This window comes from Pongo pygmaeus, chromosome 16, assembly GCF_028885625.2.
Source record: "Pongo pygmaeus isolate AG05252 chromosome 16, NHGRI_mPonPyg2-v2.0_pri, whole genome shotgun sequence".
In the NCBI taxonomy this organism is placed as follows: domain Eukaryota; kingdom Metazoa; phylum Chordata; class Mammalia; order Primates; family Hominidae; genus Pongo; species Pongo pygmaeus.
The window spans coordinates 106,324,773-106,340,183 of NC_072389.2; the positions used below are offsets into that span (position 1 = coordinate 106,324,773).

The 15,411-nt window shown below is 44.8% G+C and overlaps 1 long non-coding RNA gene, 2 other non-coding genes and 1 pseudogene across 3 annotated transcripts; 1 reads left to right on the plus strand and 3 right to left on the minus strand.

The window, feature by feature from the left end:
* Window positions 1-834: 834 nt before the first annotated feature.
* On the minus strand, window positions 835-6,596 carry LOC129014659 (cAMP-dependent protein kinase catalytic subunit PRKX-like; annotated as a pseudogene).
* LOC129014766 (U6 spliceosomal RNA) lies at window positions 2,905-3,010 on the minus strand. The gene has a single exon (XR_008494304.1). It is a non-coding gene; the product is annotated as a U6 spliceosomal RNA (small nuclear RNA).
* LOC129014658 (uncharacterized) lies at window positions 5,863-7,021 on the plus strand. The gene is made up of 3 exons (XR_008494253.2): window positions 5,863-5,980; window positions 6,533-6,665; window positions 6,855-7,021. It is a non-coding gene; the product is annotated as an uncharacterized LOC129014658 (long non-coding RNA).
* An 880-nt stretch (window positions 7,022-7,901) lies between these two features.
* On the minus strand, window positions 7,902-8,008 carry LOC129014954 (U6 spliceosomal RNA). Its single transcript, XR_008494467.1, has one exon. It is a non-coding gene; the product is annotated as a U6 spliceosomal RNA (small nuclear RNA).
* Window positions 8,009-15,411: the final 7,403 nt, after the last annotated feature.

The following is a 15,411-nucleotide window of genomic DNA, read 5'->3' on the forward strand; positions in this document are numbered from 1 at the left end:
AGTCACATAATGTGGCGGTGGAACCTGAAAGCCTGGCCTTGGATTATCCCAGTGCACTTTCCTCTACATGCTACAGTTTTTTTTTCCTTAAAAGATACAAAGTTTTATTAAACAAACCTGGAATCAACATTATTACATAAATTAGACAGCAGTAAAAATTTCCTAGGGCATATATACAAATCACAGTGATTTCCATGGTGCAACAAAACAGACAAGATTAAAAATAGGCACTCCCCTCCCCGACCCCCCATGAGGCGAGATCACCCCACAGGGCTCCCAGTTTCAGCTCGCCAAGGGGTGCACAAACCTGCAAAGGCACTCTGCTTGTGTGCATGGCATCTGGCAGCAGTCACAGGGGCCCCAGAAGCACACTGACAACATGGTGAGGCTGCCCAGTGTTCAGCACAGAAAAAGAATTCGGCTACGACAGCTGAGCAGAGCTCAACAGCCATCTCAGAGCACAAGGACTGTGGAAAGGCTTCAATTCCCATCTGCTAAAACACACATGTAATGCCTTTTACATACAGAACAGACGTGTCCACCATGGAAGATCAAACTAAGCCTCAACAGAACTTCCCAACACATGATAATTTACAGAGAACTGTGACAGGGCATCCTCCTTTTATTAGGAAGGACTGTTCTGCTGGGTGCAAGGCCATACATAAAGTTTGCAAAGCAAACTTGATTATGAAAAGGCTTGGTGAAAATACAGCCCCTACCTTCACCAAGACACACACACACACACACGCACACACCCCAAATAAATTATCCAAATGCATTAAGACACCTGTTCTTGTGCTTTTCTTCTTGCTTTTGTTAGGTGAATCCCATCCGTTTAAGTTAGACTAATTAGAAGGCCTTCTTGCCTCCATCAGCAACAGAGAAAAACAGTTCATACAACTCCTCCAATGTGTATAAAATTCATGCTAGGTAGATTGAAGGAAAAATGAGAGGAACCCCAGCACCCCATTTCAGATCTCTACAACTGGAGAAATCAAAGGCTGCAAGGACTGTGTAGACCTGATGCAAAGTTAACCGGCTCCAAAAATAAAACCTAAGCCAGTGCTGTCTTGCACCCTGTTCACTCAGTAGCTGGAGCAATGAATGATTGTGACATTCTGGTGTGATATTTGTGCAGCCTGAGGTGCACCCTGGCTACAGAGTTGAGCCTTGGGGTCTTTAACAGTATGAAGCCACAGTTTCACAGTCACAATGGTCCAAAGAACTAGAGGCCGCATACGTCAAACACAGAAATGGCGAACACATCCCAAACCACTTAACTGTTTAGTTCCACTGGTGATTTCTTTTAACGGGTAGTGATTTCAAATGGTTTGATGGATGTTTTTTTTTTTTCTTTTTCTTCAGAGCAAACAAATGATTTGGTCTTTAAGTATGGACAGAAAAAAACAAAACACTGAACGAGAAATTCACTAACAAGTGATTGTGCAGTTGTTTGAGGGCATGGAGACGGAGTGGGGCTGAACAGCATTTTGAGGGGATGAAGCGCGCAATCTTACCCCACTGCTGGGGGGTTTCTGATTCTTATTCTATCAGGCTGACAGCATATATAATTTGCCCATCGCTGGCTATAGATATGTTTAGGCTAAGCAGGATTTAGACTTCTGCTGGGAAGGAATTAGAAGAATTCAGTAGAGACAGTGTATACTATTCGGTTGTGACTTTATTTTCTTCCTGGTTTTATCAATGCCTATGAAAGCAGGCTGGTGGCATTTCCCTTGAGAAAAACAAGACTTGCCCCACTATACTTCCTGTTGTGGCATATCCATTTCCTAAAGATATTATCTTATAGTGTTCCAATTTAAGAAAATACTTCCAACTTATAAAATTACATGAAGCGAAGTACATTTGTAATTTTTTTCTGATACAAATTTTGTGATTATTGTAATGAATTTTCCTTCACATTTAGCACAGTGATTGTTTCACATGATCATCTAAGCGAAAATTTTGGAATGCCCACCCAGATAAACTATTTTTATTTTATTTTTATTTTTATTTTTTGAGATGGAGTCTCGCCCTGTCACCCAGGCTAGAGTGCAGTGGCACAATCCTGGCTCACTGCAGCCTCCACCTCCTGGGTCCAAGCAATTCTCCTGCCTCAGCCTCCTGAGCAGCTGGGACGACAGGCGCCTGCCAGCGTGCCTAATTTTTGTAGTTTTAGTAGAGATGGGGGTTTTGCCATGCTGGCCAGGCTGGTCCGAATTCCCAACCTCGGGTGATCTGCCCGCCTCGGCCTCCCAAAGTGCTGGGATCACAGGTGTGAGCCATCATGCCTGGCCGAGTAAACTATTTTAAAATTACACATAGTGATTGTTCCATGTTTGTAGCTCATTTTGATTAAATTAACCTCTACAGGACATTAGGCCATTTAAACTATGACCCCGCCATGGAGCAGTTTACCAGGTAGCCTGTGTCACCTCAAACGTTGAAATGTGCATGACGATCAAAAGTGGGTTTCAGACCATCTTACGTTCTTGGAATCGCTTCTAATTTCTCATTTGTTCTGTCTGGCTGGAGGCTGATTACAATGTCTGTAAAGAACAAGGTCATCAACGTGCTTGCATATTTCATTTTCCTGCATATCTGTTCACAATTAAGGCAAGACGTTTCAGGCTTTCCTGATGCTAATTTTCATCTCAGTATGAAATCCTGAATAACAAAACAGGCAACCTAAAAACAGGCATTTTTTAGTACATGGACTCATGGGTCTATGTACTTTTTAAAGTGTGCTCAAGAAAAGTGTTTCATTTATGGTTTTATTAATAATTTTTAAAGCAGAATTTTCAATATTATGAATATGATTTATTTTTATAGACAGCAAACACGAGACTTAATGCTTTTCCTTCTAGCTCCACATCTCATTGCACAGTGTAACCTTTTTTTAAAAAAAATATGGAATGCGGCATGAATCTGAGGATCTTCTTGCACAGGGGGCCATGCTGAGCTCCTCTGTGTCATTCTAATTTTAGTATACTTGCTGCTGAAGTCAGCACCAGTTTCACCTTTTCACATTCCCGGTAAAAGTGATGGGAAACTGCATGTGAAATGTTTAGACAATGATGGCCCTCAACTGTTAATCCCAACAGGATGGTGACTGAGACGCACGGGCTGAAAATACAGTTGTCTAAAACATTTCCACATTTCATCATCTGAACATCATTTTCCACTTAGTTATTAATTGTAAAGACTTTATTCTACTGAACCTACTAATTATTCTCACTTACTGAATTGACCTCCACGTGAAGAAAAGGTCGTTGATGAAAAAGGGTGGCTACGTTCTGTTTCTGCAGTTTCACTGTGTCTTAACTTTTTTTTTCTTTTTATAGAGATGGGGTCTCGCTATGCTGCGCAGGCTGGTCTCAAACTCCTAGGCTCAAGGAATCCTCCTGCCTCGGCTTCCCCAAATCCTAGGATTACAGGAGTGAGCCACCGCACCCAGCTTCACGGTCTTTTAAAGCCTTAAGGTGGACGTCTCTTCATTCCACCTTCAAAAGCACAAAGCCATTGCCTTTTTTTTTTTTTTTTTTTTAGACAGGGTCTCACTCCCTCACCCACGCTGGAGTGCAGTGGTGTGATCTCGGATAACTGCAGCCTGGACCTCCCCGGGCTCAAGTGATCCTCTCATTTCAGCCTCCCAAGTAGCTGAGACTATAGGCACGCACCACCATGCCCGGCTAATTTTTTTGTATTTTGTAGAGAGATGACGTCTCACTATGTTTCCCAGACTGGTCTCCAACTCCTGGGCTCAAGCAATCTGCCCACCTCAGCCTCCCGAAGTGCTGGGACTACAGGAACAAGCCACTGCACCCAGCTTAGATGAAATTTTTGAATGTGACACAGAAGGTTTTTTAAATACAGCACATTCCTCCAACAACTTCAATGTCATTGTAGATTCTTGGAATAAATTTGCTCCCATATCTTCTTCTCTTTGTTTCTTCTTTTAAAGTCTCAAGTCACCAGGTAGGAGGCATTAAAGATACCGAAGGTGGACCTCCCCATGATATTTTCTTCACCCACACTAAAAAATGCATGTGAGATGATTTTTTAAAATCCATGCGACATACCCTTCAGATGTTGTCCCCAAGAGATTTTTGAAAAAACAAATTGAAAAATAAAAATTATAGGCTCTGTGAAGTATGAACATTTACATCATTGCACAATTTCTGTGGATCTGCCATAATGACTTCTATATATACACACAGGTGCGCGTGCGCGCACACACACACACACACACAGTTTGTGGTTATAATTGAACAAGTCCAGTTCAAACTTATAAACTTAAGTCTACGAGAAAAACCAAGACATCACAGTAGGAACACAACACTAAAGGATAAGATAAAATCTACAACTGAACAATTTTCAAAACCTTCCTACAGTGTGGAATTCCAGTTGCTTAAATAATGCCAGTTACATTAATTTCAACTGTGCTCTGATCTGTCTCTACGCATACAGGCACACAGACAGAAAAGTGGAAATGTCTTTATCACGTGAAGAAGACATTGCTTCTGGTCTGCTCAGGAGCAGCTCTTTGTTCCAGGCAGATTCCGGTCTTCCTGTTTCTTCCAGATGTGAGCTCCTGTCCTCAGAAACTCTTGAAGACTTCTAAACCCTTCTGCGGCACGGTGGCGGCTGTGTCCCAGTCATTCTCGGGGTAAGTTCCGAAGTTGGAGGTGTCGCCGTCGCGGGCTATCTTGGGCACGATGGGAGGCTTCAGTTTTCTCTGCGGAACAGCTTCCCAGTCCACGGAGCGGAACCACCGATGGCGTTTCACGTCATTCGCCCCATTCTTCATGTTCCCTAACCGCCTTGTTCTGTCAACCGCGAGCAGTTTCTTAATGAGGTCTTTCACATGGAAATCCAAATGTCTGGGGAAATCTATTTTGCCTGCAATAATTTTCTGATAAATGCCAAACGTGTTGACACACACACACACACACACGGAGGAAACCCTGGGAGTATCTCGAATATCAGGATGCCGAGGGCCCACCAGTCCACGGCCCTTCCGTGACCCTCGCTCTGAGTGACTTCGGGGCCAGGTACTCGGCTGTTTCGCAGAGGGTCCGAGGCCTGTCTACCAGCTTCTTGGCGAACCCAAAGTCCCTGAGCTTGATGTGTCCGTCCCGATCCAGCAGGATGTTCTCCGGCTTCAAGTCCCTGTAGATGATCTCCTTGGAGTGCAGGATGGCACAGAGGATCTCCGCAGAGTAGACGCGCCCCCGGTTGCGCAGGTAGCTGAAGAGCTCGCCACCCGGCACGTACTCCATGAGCAGAGGCAGCGCTAGTCACGCCCCGTCCAGCACAGCCTGAGGAACCGGCGGATGATTCCTTCGGGACGCAGAGGAGGAACCGGCGGATGAATCCTTCGGGACGTTGATGAGGAACTGGCGGATGATTCCTTCGGGGCGCAAAGAAGGAACCGGCGGATGAATCCTTCGGGGCGCAGAGGAGGAGCCGGCGGATGAATCCTTCGGGACGTTGATGAGGAACTGGCGGATGATTCCTTCGGGGCGCAAAGAAGGAACCGGCGGATGAATCCTTCGGGGCGCAGAGGAGGAGCCGGCGGATGAATCCTTCGGGACGTAGATGAGGAACTGGCGGATGATTCCTTCGGGGCGCAGAGAAGGAACCGGCGGATGAATCGTCCCGGGCGCGGAGGGAACCGGCGGTGAATCCTTCGGGGCACAGAGGGGGGAGTCGGCGGATGAATCCTTCGGAGCGCAGAGGAGGAGCCGGCGGATGAATCCTTCGGGGCGCAGAGGAAGAGCCGGCGGATGAATCCTTCGGGGCGCAGAGGAAGAGCCGGCGGATGAATCCTTCGGGGCGCAGAGGAAGAGCCGGCGGATGAATCCTTCGGGGCGCACCTCTCAATGTGCACGTGCTGCTCCTGCTTCGGGCCGATGACGTCGGGAATGCTCATCGACTTGAGCGCGAAGAAATGCTTGTCCGTCTTCTCCTTCACCGGGTACACCCGCCCGAACGTCCCCGTGCCCACGGTGGCCAGCGTGTGGAAGTCCCGCAGGCGGTGGGCAGGCGGTCCCGGCGACCGCGCCTCGGGGCTGGGGCAGAGCGCGGGCGCCCAGCCGGGGGTCTCCTCGGCCACCTCTCGGGGGTCGCTCTCCGCCACGGCCGCCCGGGCCAGTCGGGGCTCCTCCATGGGGACGCACTCAGGTTCGGGGCACCGGGCCAGGCCAGAGCGCTCGGGGAGCTGGGCTTCCCGGGACGCAGCCTCGGAGGGCGGCGCGGCGGCGGCATCAACGGAGGCTCCCCATGCGCGCCCTCGCCTCTCGGCGCGCGGCCCGGCGCGGCTGACAACGCCGCCGGGTGGGAGCAGCCGCCGGCCTCCTGGAGGGTGGGGCGGGCACCGAGTGCCGCGCGGCGGCGGGGAAGACGGGGACCGCGGCCCGGGCTGCGGGGGCAGGGAAGGGGCCTCGCGCATTCCCGGTCTCGCGCCCGCCGCCTCCTCCAGCTCGGTAGCCGCCAGCGCGCTCTAGTGTTTTTGTTTGTGTTTTACCAGCTGATTCACAACTCAAGTAGCACAGTGAGGGTGGACAATTGGGACTGCCTAAGCATCCCAGCATCGCCTGTTCTACATATCACTGTTCCCAGTGGCATGCTGCTGTGTTTGTGAATCCAGCCTCCCACAGTGGGTATGTCACCATTGACCTATAACAATTGGAATGACACATCTTCACTAGAGGCAGGCCTTGGCCATCCTCCACAGCAGACTATTAAGTAACAAAATAAGCAGTACTATTTCTTTTCTTCTTATTATGCTGTTTAAAAAAAAAGCCTCTGATGAAATCCTGGTGGCTGCTTCTCTGTTCTTACCAATCCAGGAAGTGTAGAGAGCTGTTGAGCCCTGTTTCCAAATCCCCAGGTGAAGCTGCGCTGACAGGCCTTCTGTCCATACAGCCCTTTCCAAGACTCAGCTATTCGTGATCACCCCCAAATGTTACCCTGATTCTATTACCAATTTGTAATAAAACTCACTTGTATGGTGGAAGGGCTGTTGCCAATTAATTTTATTTTCATTTGTCACCCATCTTCCCTTCCATGTAATCGTCAAATTGTTTATTGTACATATTAAAAATGACACACAATCAAGAGGGCATATGCCATATTCAAACAAAGAATGCTATGTGAGCCAGGCGTGGTGGCTCACGCCTGTAATCCCGGCACTTTGGGAGGCCAAAGGGGGTGGATCAATTGAGGTCAGGGGTTTGAGACCAGCCTGGCCAACACGGTGAAACCCCATTTCTACTAAAAATACAAAAAAAAAAGCCAGGCATGGTGGCGCACGCTTGTAATCCTAGCCACTTGGGAGGCTGAGGCAGGAGAATTGCTTGAACCCAGGAGGTTGAGGTTGCAGTGAGCCAAGATTGCACCACTGCACTCCAGTCTGGGTAACAGAATGAGATGCCATCTCAAAAAAAAAAAAAAATGCTATGTGATACAAAAATGATGTACTTGTCAATAGTCCAGTGAGTCGGGGAACCCTTTCTCTTTATTGTGGAGAAAAATAGCACAATCAGAAAAAAAATTAAAAGATAATTTTCAGGAAAACTGACAGTTAAAAATCCAATTCTGTTTTACACAAGTAGTCTTTTGTGTTTTGCAGAAAAACAAATATCCGTTGATTTGGAGATGGACAATGTATGGTCCTCAGCAAATAAAAAAATTTAGCTGTGGGGAAATCTGCCCTTCCTCATAATTTATTGAATAGCTTAAAAAGATGTCATCAGCAATTATAAATGTGCTTCTGGGGTGCTTACTTCACAGGCCTCAAAGAGAGAAATGAGTCTGACAGGAGGCTTGAGGCACTTAAAAAACACACAGACATTCTGATTGCCACCCCTAGAAAGTGCTTTTTTTTTTTAAAGTTAAAAAATATGAAATGCTTCATAAACTTACATGTCATCCTTGAGCAGGGGCCATGCTAATCTTCTCTGTATCATTCCAATTTTACTATATGTGCTGCCAATATAAGCATAGAAAGTGCTTTTCAGATGGCCGGGCACAGTGGCTCATGCCTGTAATCCCAGCACTTTGGGAGGCCTAGGTGGGCAGATCACCTGAGGTCAGGAGTTAGAGACCAGCCTAACCAACACTGAGAAACCCTGTCTCTACTAAAAATACAAAATTAGCTAGGTGTGGTGGTGCATGCCTGTAATACCAGCTACTTGGGAGGCAGAGGCAGGAGAATTGCTTGAACCCGGGAGGTGGAGGTTGTGGTGAGCCAGGATAGTGCCATTGTACATTTTTCAGGTAAAACCATGCTTCAACCCTACTGCCTTCAATGATTAGGTAGGCTCTACCAAACAGCAAACACCTGAGCCATTCTCACTGGAAAGAAAATCACAGGCAGATCACATTCCATATCTCAATGCTTCTAAATATTAGAGAACTGCTGGCACAGTGGTGTGTGCCTGTAATCTCAGCTACTTGGGAGGCTGAGGCAGGAGGATCCTTTGAGCCCAGGAGTTTGAGACTAGTCTGGGCAACACAGTAAGATTCCATTGCAAAAAAACAGTATGTGAAGTAAATTTAAAATAAATATCAGAGAAGTGTACTTTGAAAACAAAGCAAAAATCCTGAAAAGGAAAAACACAAGCAATCCAGGGTGTGTACAAGCATGTATTGTACCAAATGCAGTAAGTAACTGGACTACAGTTCATTCCAACTACTTGGTAAGGTTCATTGTGAACTGCATACTTAGAAAGGGATCACTGTTTGCTTTTCCTTTATCTTAAAAAAATATATAGGCCAGCTTTGCAATTAAGAGGGGATACATGGTGTTTAGTGTAAAGGCTTTGATGTGAGTTCAGTTCTACCCTCTTTAAAATAACCAGAAAAACTCAGAAATGGTTTGCTAGTCTGATCTATGATCCTACTGTTAGAAAAGGCATTTTATCAACCATAATTTTCAAATGTGCATTTTGATAAAGCAAGACAATTTTTATGCTGTCATAAGTGACAATCAAGACCAATTAAAGTTTAATATTTAGGTCAAGTGTCCAAACATCTGGGCAGTCCATGTCTGCCAAGTGCAGCCCTAGTGAGTTGTGTTAAGGAAGAGGTGGGAGGTACAGCAGCAAGTCCAGCTGGTGCCCAGGGAGATATTTTGGATTTCTGGAACATCACCTTTGGTGATTGTGTTAAAACTATTTCTGACTTGAATGGTATTGTTTTCAGCCTGTCATTTCAAAGGTGCAACCCAAAATGCCAGTATTATTTGTGTGCAGAGAATACAAATAAATTGAAAACCACTGTCCTTGGTTTCTACCTCTTCCCCTCCTGTGCACACTTGGGTCCACCTAAAATTTCTCTCTTAAACATCATCAACTACTTCCTAATGGTCAAATCATCTGGTGGTTTCTAGGATCTCATCCCACTGTTGCTCTCAGAGATACTAAACCCCACATAAATTTTCCATCTCAAAGCTCTATAAAACCTTTCTTAGTTTCCTCATAGAATTTTCTGTTCTCCTGCCTCAAATTTCCCTCACCTTCCTTCTTCTATCCAGTACTCCCCCCACCCACCCTCACCTTTTCTCTCTCCACTCTCAGGGCAATCACACTTTCTTCCATGATTTTCATAATACTTGTACACAAATGACTCATATTTGGCTCTGTCCTTCTAATTTCCAACAGAGCATTTCTAACTCTCTGCTGGATGCCACGCTGTGCTGCTAACAGTCAGAAGTCACTCAGGTGAGAACTGAACTTTTCTTCCTCCTAAGGCTTCCTACTTTCTTATTTGAGTAAACAGAGCAGCATCTCAGCATGCCGGTGAAATGATGGCTCTTTATTTCAGGTTGATCCTGTTCCTCCTTTTTAAATTCTTTTTTCCAGTTGTACTTGCACACATTATTTAAAGACTAAGTCTTTCAGTTCTAAAAACTTTCCTTGAATTTCTTTTGTACTTTCTCTTTTCCAGTCCTTTTTTCTCTTTCTGGTACTTCTATTATTCAATTATTGGACCTTGGTGACCAGTTCTCACATTATATCATCTCTCTCTCTCCTATTTTCTAATTTCTTTGTCCTGTTGCTGTAAAATCTAGATTTCCTCAACTTATTTTTACTACATTTCTACTTTTTCATTTTTGCTATCACATTGTTAATTTATAAAAGGTATGTGTTTCCCCACTGAATTTTTTTTTCTTTTTTGAGACAGGGTCTTGCTCTGCTCTGTCACCCAGGCTGGAGTGCAGTGGTGCAATTATACGATTGTAGTTCACTGTAACCTCAAACTCCTGGGTTCAAACCATCCTTCTGCCAAGCCTCTCAAGTAGCTGGGGCTACTACACTCAGCTATTTAGGTTTTTTTTTGGAGAGACAGAGTCTCATGATGTTGCCCAGGCTGGTCTTAAACTCCTGGGCTTAAGTGATTCTTTTGCCTTGGCCTCCCAAAGTGCTGGAATTACAGGTGTAAGCCACCATGCCAAGCCCCTCACTGACTATTTTTTATGTAGTATCCTTTGTAATTTATTTGAGGGTATTGATAAATTAACTTCCTATTTGTTTAATCTGTTTCATGTTTGTTTTGATCTCTGCCTTTTGGGTTAGAGGCTTCCCGTAATGCCTGATGATCCTTGGCTATTCACTCACATTATATGTAACAGTGAGCCACTTAAATGCCAGTTAGTTCTATGTATGTGGTGATATTTACCACTGTGGGCTTCATAGCAGGGTGATTTGGCTGGGTAATTTATTTCGGGAACCCCAATATCAGTGTCTTTAGATCTTTTTTCTTGGGTTTGTTAAATTCCCCAGAAAAGTCTCTTCTAGCCTCTACTTAGAGTTAGAAGTGTTCTGGCAGTAGAGCTGGGGAGAAGGCTGGGGAGGATGGTGGCTATATTTAGTATGTAAATGTTTAATTAATCCTGTTTTCAGTATGTTATTCCTATCTCCAGCTGTGTCTGGTGTTCCCCAGTCCAAAGACCTGTTGTTTCACACTCTCCGGGAATAAACCTCTAATCTGCTAGGTGGTAGAGGGAGCAATGGCTAACTACATGGAATGGGGCAGAGGATCTAGAAGTAATTGTTTCCTGAATTGCTTTTCCACCCACCACCCCATGGTACAGCATGGTACTCAGGACTACAAGCTCCTGAGCCTTCGGAGGAATCCAGCTCATAAGTCAGGTTTTTCAGTTTTCCCCATTCCAGATAGGAATGTAATGTTCCTGGGTCGACTAAGTTAGTTTGAACCTGCCACTGCAAAATTTTAACTGAGACAGTGAAAGAGATCGGACCTAACCAACTCCATCTTGCTTCTAACCTCCAAGCTGTCCTTGTTCATCCCTGGGCATAGGCTGAACTAATTTTGGGAGGAATTTAGTTTATAGTTTAAAACAAAGATAAGAGGCAAATCCCCTTCTTGCCTGGGGACTAGACTGCCTTTGTAGGATTAACAAATTAGTCACAAGATTAGAAATTATGGTTTAGGAGTCATGCAGCTGGAGGCTGCAAGATTCTGACCCTCCCTAAAGTGCAACTAAGTCAGTAACTATTTTGCAGACCCTGCACTTGATGGATCAGCTGGCACCGCCCAGATCGATAAACTGGCTCATCTGATCTTGGCTCTTGTGGCCCCCACCCAGGAACTGACTCAGCACAAGAAGACAGCTTTAATTCCCTGATGTCTTCTCCAGCCAATCAGCACTCTTGACCCACATTCCCCACCCACCGAATTATCCTTAAAAACTCTGACCCCAGCACTCCTGACTCACATTCCCCACCCACTGAGTTATCCTTAAAAACTCTGACCCCAGCACTCTGGACCCACATTCCCCGCCCACCAAATTATCCTTAAATATCCAACCAATCAGCACTCTGGACCCCCATTCCCCGCCCACCGAATTATCCTTAAATATCCAACCAATCAGCACTCTCGACCCACATTCCCCACCCACCGAATTATCCTTAAATATCCAACCAATCAGCACTCTGGACCCACATTCCCCGCCCACCGAATTATCCTTAAATATCCAACCAATCAGCACTCTGGACCCACATTCCCCGCCCACCGAATTATCCTTAAAAACTCTGACCCCAGCACTCTGGACCCACATTCCCCGCCCACCGAATTATCCTTAAAAACTCTGACCCCAGCACTCTGGACCCACATTCCCCGCCCACCGAATTATCCTTAAAAACTCTGACCCCAGCACTCTGGACCCACATTCCCCGCCCACCAAATTATCCTTAAAAACTCTGACCCCTGAACGCTCGGAAAGACCGATTTGAGTTATAATAAAACTCCAGTCTCCCCTACAGCCGGCTCTGCGTGAATTTACTCTTTCTTTATTGAAATTCCTGTCTTGATAAATCGGCTTTGTTTAGGGAGTGGGCAAGACGAACCCACTGGGCGGTTACGAGTTTTCAACCTACCTACCTTTGAGCTTCCAAAATTGTTTTCTCCTTTTCCATTTTGTCTTCATGTGTCTTGTTGCTTGTGATTTGGCCTCTTTATTGTTGTTAGTGGGTGTCTGAAGGCAGAGAAGCTGATGTGAGCATTCAGCCAAGCCTGGATCCCATTCCCATTGCCCTTGCCTTCAGTGGGATTTCTGCAATAAACTCTTCCCAATCTTTGTGCTTGTCAATCTAGCCACAATATTGCCACTAAAGTCACTTTCTTCAAATACAAAACCAGTCATTTACTCAAAAACCTCATCAGCTGTCCACTGTGTATAGAAAAGTCAATACTCCTTAGCACATCACCCTAGGTCTTGGATGACCTGACTCCAATATAAGTTTATAGTGTGACTTATACCACCTACCGCACATATCCAAATCTGCAACAATTTTAGTTTTAATAGCGTACATCCCTCATCTTCTGTCTTGAAGGCAGGGAATAAATTATGTAGGGAGTCTGAGAAGAGGTTGGAACCCAACTACCTGAATCCATTACTTCAGCTCTGCCACTTTACTGGCTGGGTGATCTTGGGCAAGCTACTTAATCTCCATGTCTGCAAAACAAGAATAATAATAAATAATAATAGGACCTACTTTCTAACATTGTTACAAGGATTAGAAGAGCACTTAACAGTGGCTAGCAAGTAGGAAGTGCAAGGCAAGGATAATGATTATAATTCTCTGCACATCTGTCTCCTCCAGTAGATTATCAAGTCCCTGGAGAAGGATCACTTCTCATTTATTCAACATTTGTGCTGTGCCTATGATGTAATGACGTAAAAAGAGCTTAGCAAATGGAAAGACTGTTGACTTATGGTTCAAATATAATGTGACAAATGATACAACACAGGAAAGAGCGAAGTGCAGAGAATAGAGCAAAACTGAATGGTGAAGAACAGACGGGGGAAGGCTTCACAATCTAACACTGGGTGGGGCTTGATGAAGGAATATGTAAGAGCCAAGAGTTGTGCAAGGAACAGTGGATGGGGAGAAAACCACAGACAGGCTGGAGAAGCAGGTTGGGGCCAGTTGCACAAGGCCCTGCATAACCTGTTTATCATACACTTTATTGTTTGACCAGTGTTTGTTAATCTCACTGTTCTAGCATATCGGGCATGTCAGAGAATTATGAGGAGTCAAAGTATTTTGTTACTAATAATAGCTGACATGTGGGTACTTAACTTTTTTTTTTTGAGACGGAGTTTTTCTCTTGTTGCTCAAGCTGGAGTGCAATGGAGTGATCTCGGCTCACTGCAGCCTCTGCCTCTGGGGTTCAAGCGATTCTCCTGCCTCAGCCTCCCGTGTAGCTGGGATTATGGGTGTGTGCCACCACTCCTGGCTGGTTTTTTGTATTTTTAGTAGAGACGGGGTTTCACTATGTTGGCCAGGCTGGTCTCGAACTCCTGACCTCAGGTGATCCACCCGCCTCAGCCTCCCAAAGTGGGGGATTACAGGCGTGAGCCACCATGCCTGGCCAACTACTTGACATTTTAAAAATAAATCAGGACACACTCCCAAATGATGTTGAACAAAAGAATACATAATCTATGACTCCATTTATAAAAGAAAGAGAAAACCAGGCAAAGATTGTGTCTGTTGTCTCAGTTCATGACACAGTTACCTTCAGGGGTGGACAGTGACAGGGAGAGGATTCAAGAGGGACTTCTGGGTGCCTCATGCTATTTCTTGATCTGGGGACTGGCTCCACAGGTGTGCTGTTTCTGAAAATTCAACAAGCTGTATACTTATAGTGCACTTTTCTGTATCTCTTCTGCTTTAAAACAAGTCAGTCAGGTGCAAGGCACCATGTGCTCACTTGTATTTCCATACGCTTTTACTGGAAGGGGTGAGGTTACAGACTGCTCTTGTGTTGTACTCTGGGAATTCACTGTGCAGACATGTTATCAATAGTTTTGTGTTCCTTTAAGACGTAACTCTGGGAATAGCGCTTAGATGCTCAGAAAGGCCAAGGATAGTGATCACACCAGCCAAGGGTCACCTTTAGCAAGAGCAGGGCTTAGTGAGTGTGTGATGAATTGACTTACACTTGAGTTAGTTATAAATGTAGAGATTCTGAAACACCAACTTCGCATACCTGTAAGATTGCTTTTCCCTCATTTTACATGTAATGAGGGGCTGACAGTTCCTTGCTAACCTTATAGAGAAACACAAGTCAAAACCACATCTGCATAAGCATGAGTTATAATGCATTCAACATTTATGTACCCTTAGGAACAAGAGTCGATTTTTTTTTTAATTTTCCCAGTTATTTCCATCAAAAAACAGTTAGCCATGTGTCACTTGACAGGGACATGTTCTGAGAAATGAGTTGTAAGGCAATTTTGTTGTCATGTCATGTAGGTCAGAGTATACTCAACAAACCTAGATGGCATAGCCTACTACACACCTACGCTGTATGGTATAGCCCATTGCTCCTAGGCTACAAACCTGTACACAGCATGTTACTGTATTGAACACTGCAGGCAACTGTAACACAATAGTAAGTATGTGTGTATCTAAACATGCCTAAGCATAGGACAGTCACAGTAAAAATAATGGCTTGATAGTCTTATGGGACCACTGTACTATGTGGTCTGTTATTGAAATATCCTAATGCAGTGCTGCATGTATCCAGCTAAAAATAGTACAAAAAGATGAGAATTTGTCTTCCACATCAGACCCGTTTCCCAAGGCAACCACTATTATGACTTTCTTATATAGTCTTACATACATATTTTATACATGCACAAAAGCATATATATGAATGTGTATTACTCCTGCCCTGCTTCTTTCCCTAAATAATTGCAAGCCCCATGTATTTACTTGTTTCTTACTAGAGATGTTTCACATCCACAAACATGCATAAAATGCATATACTATTCCACTGACTATACAAATTCTGACTTACTTTACCAGGTATTTCTAGTAAAACTCTAAAACCTTAAAATTTTTTACAAACAATGTGGCATCCTTGCATACA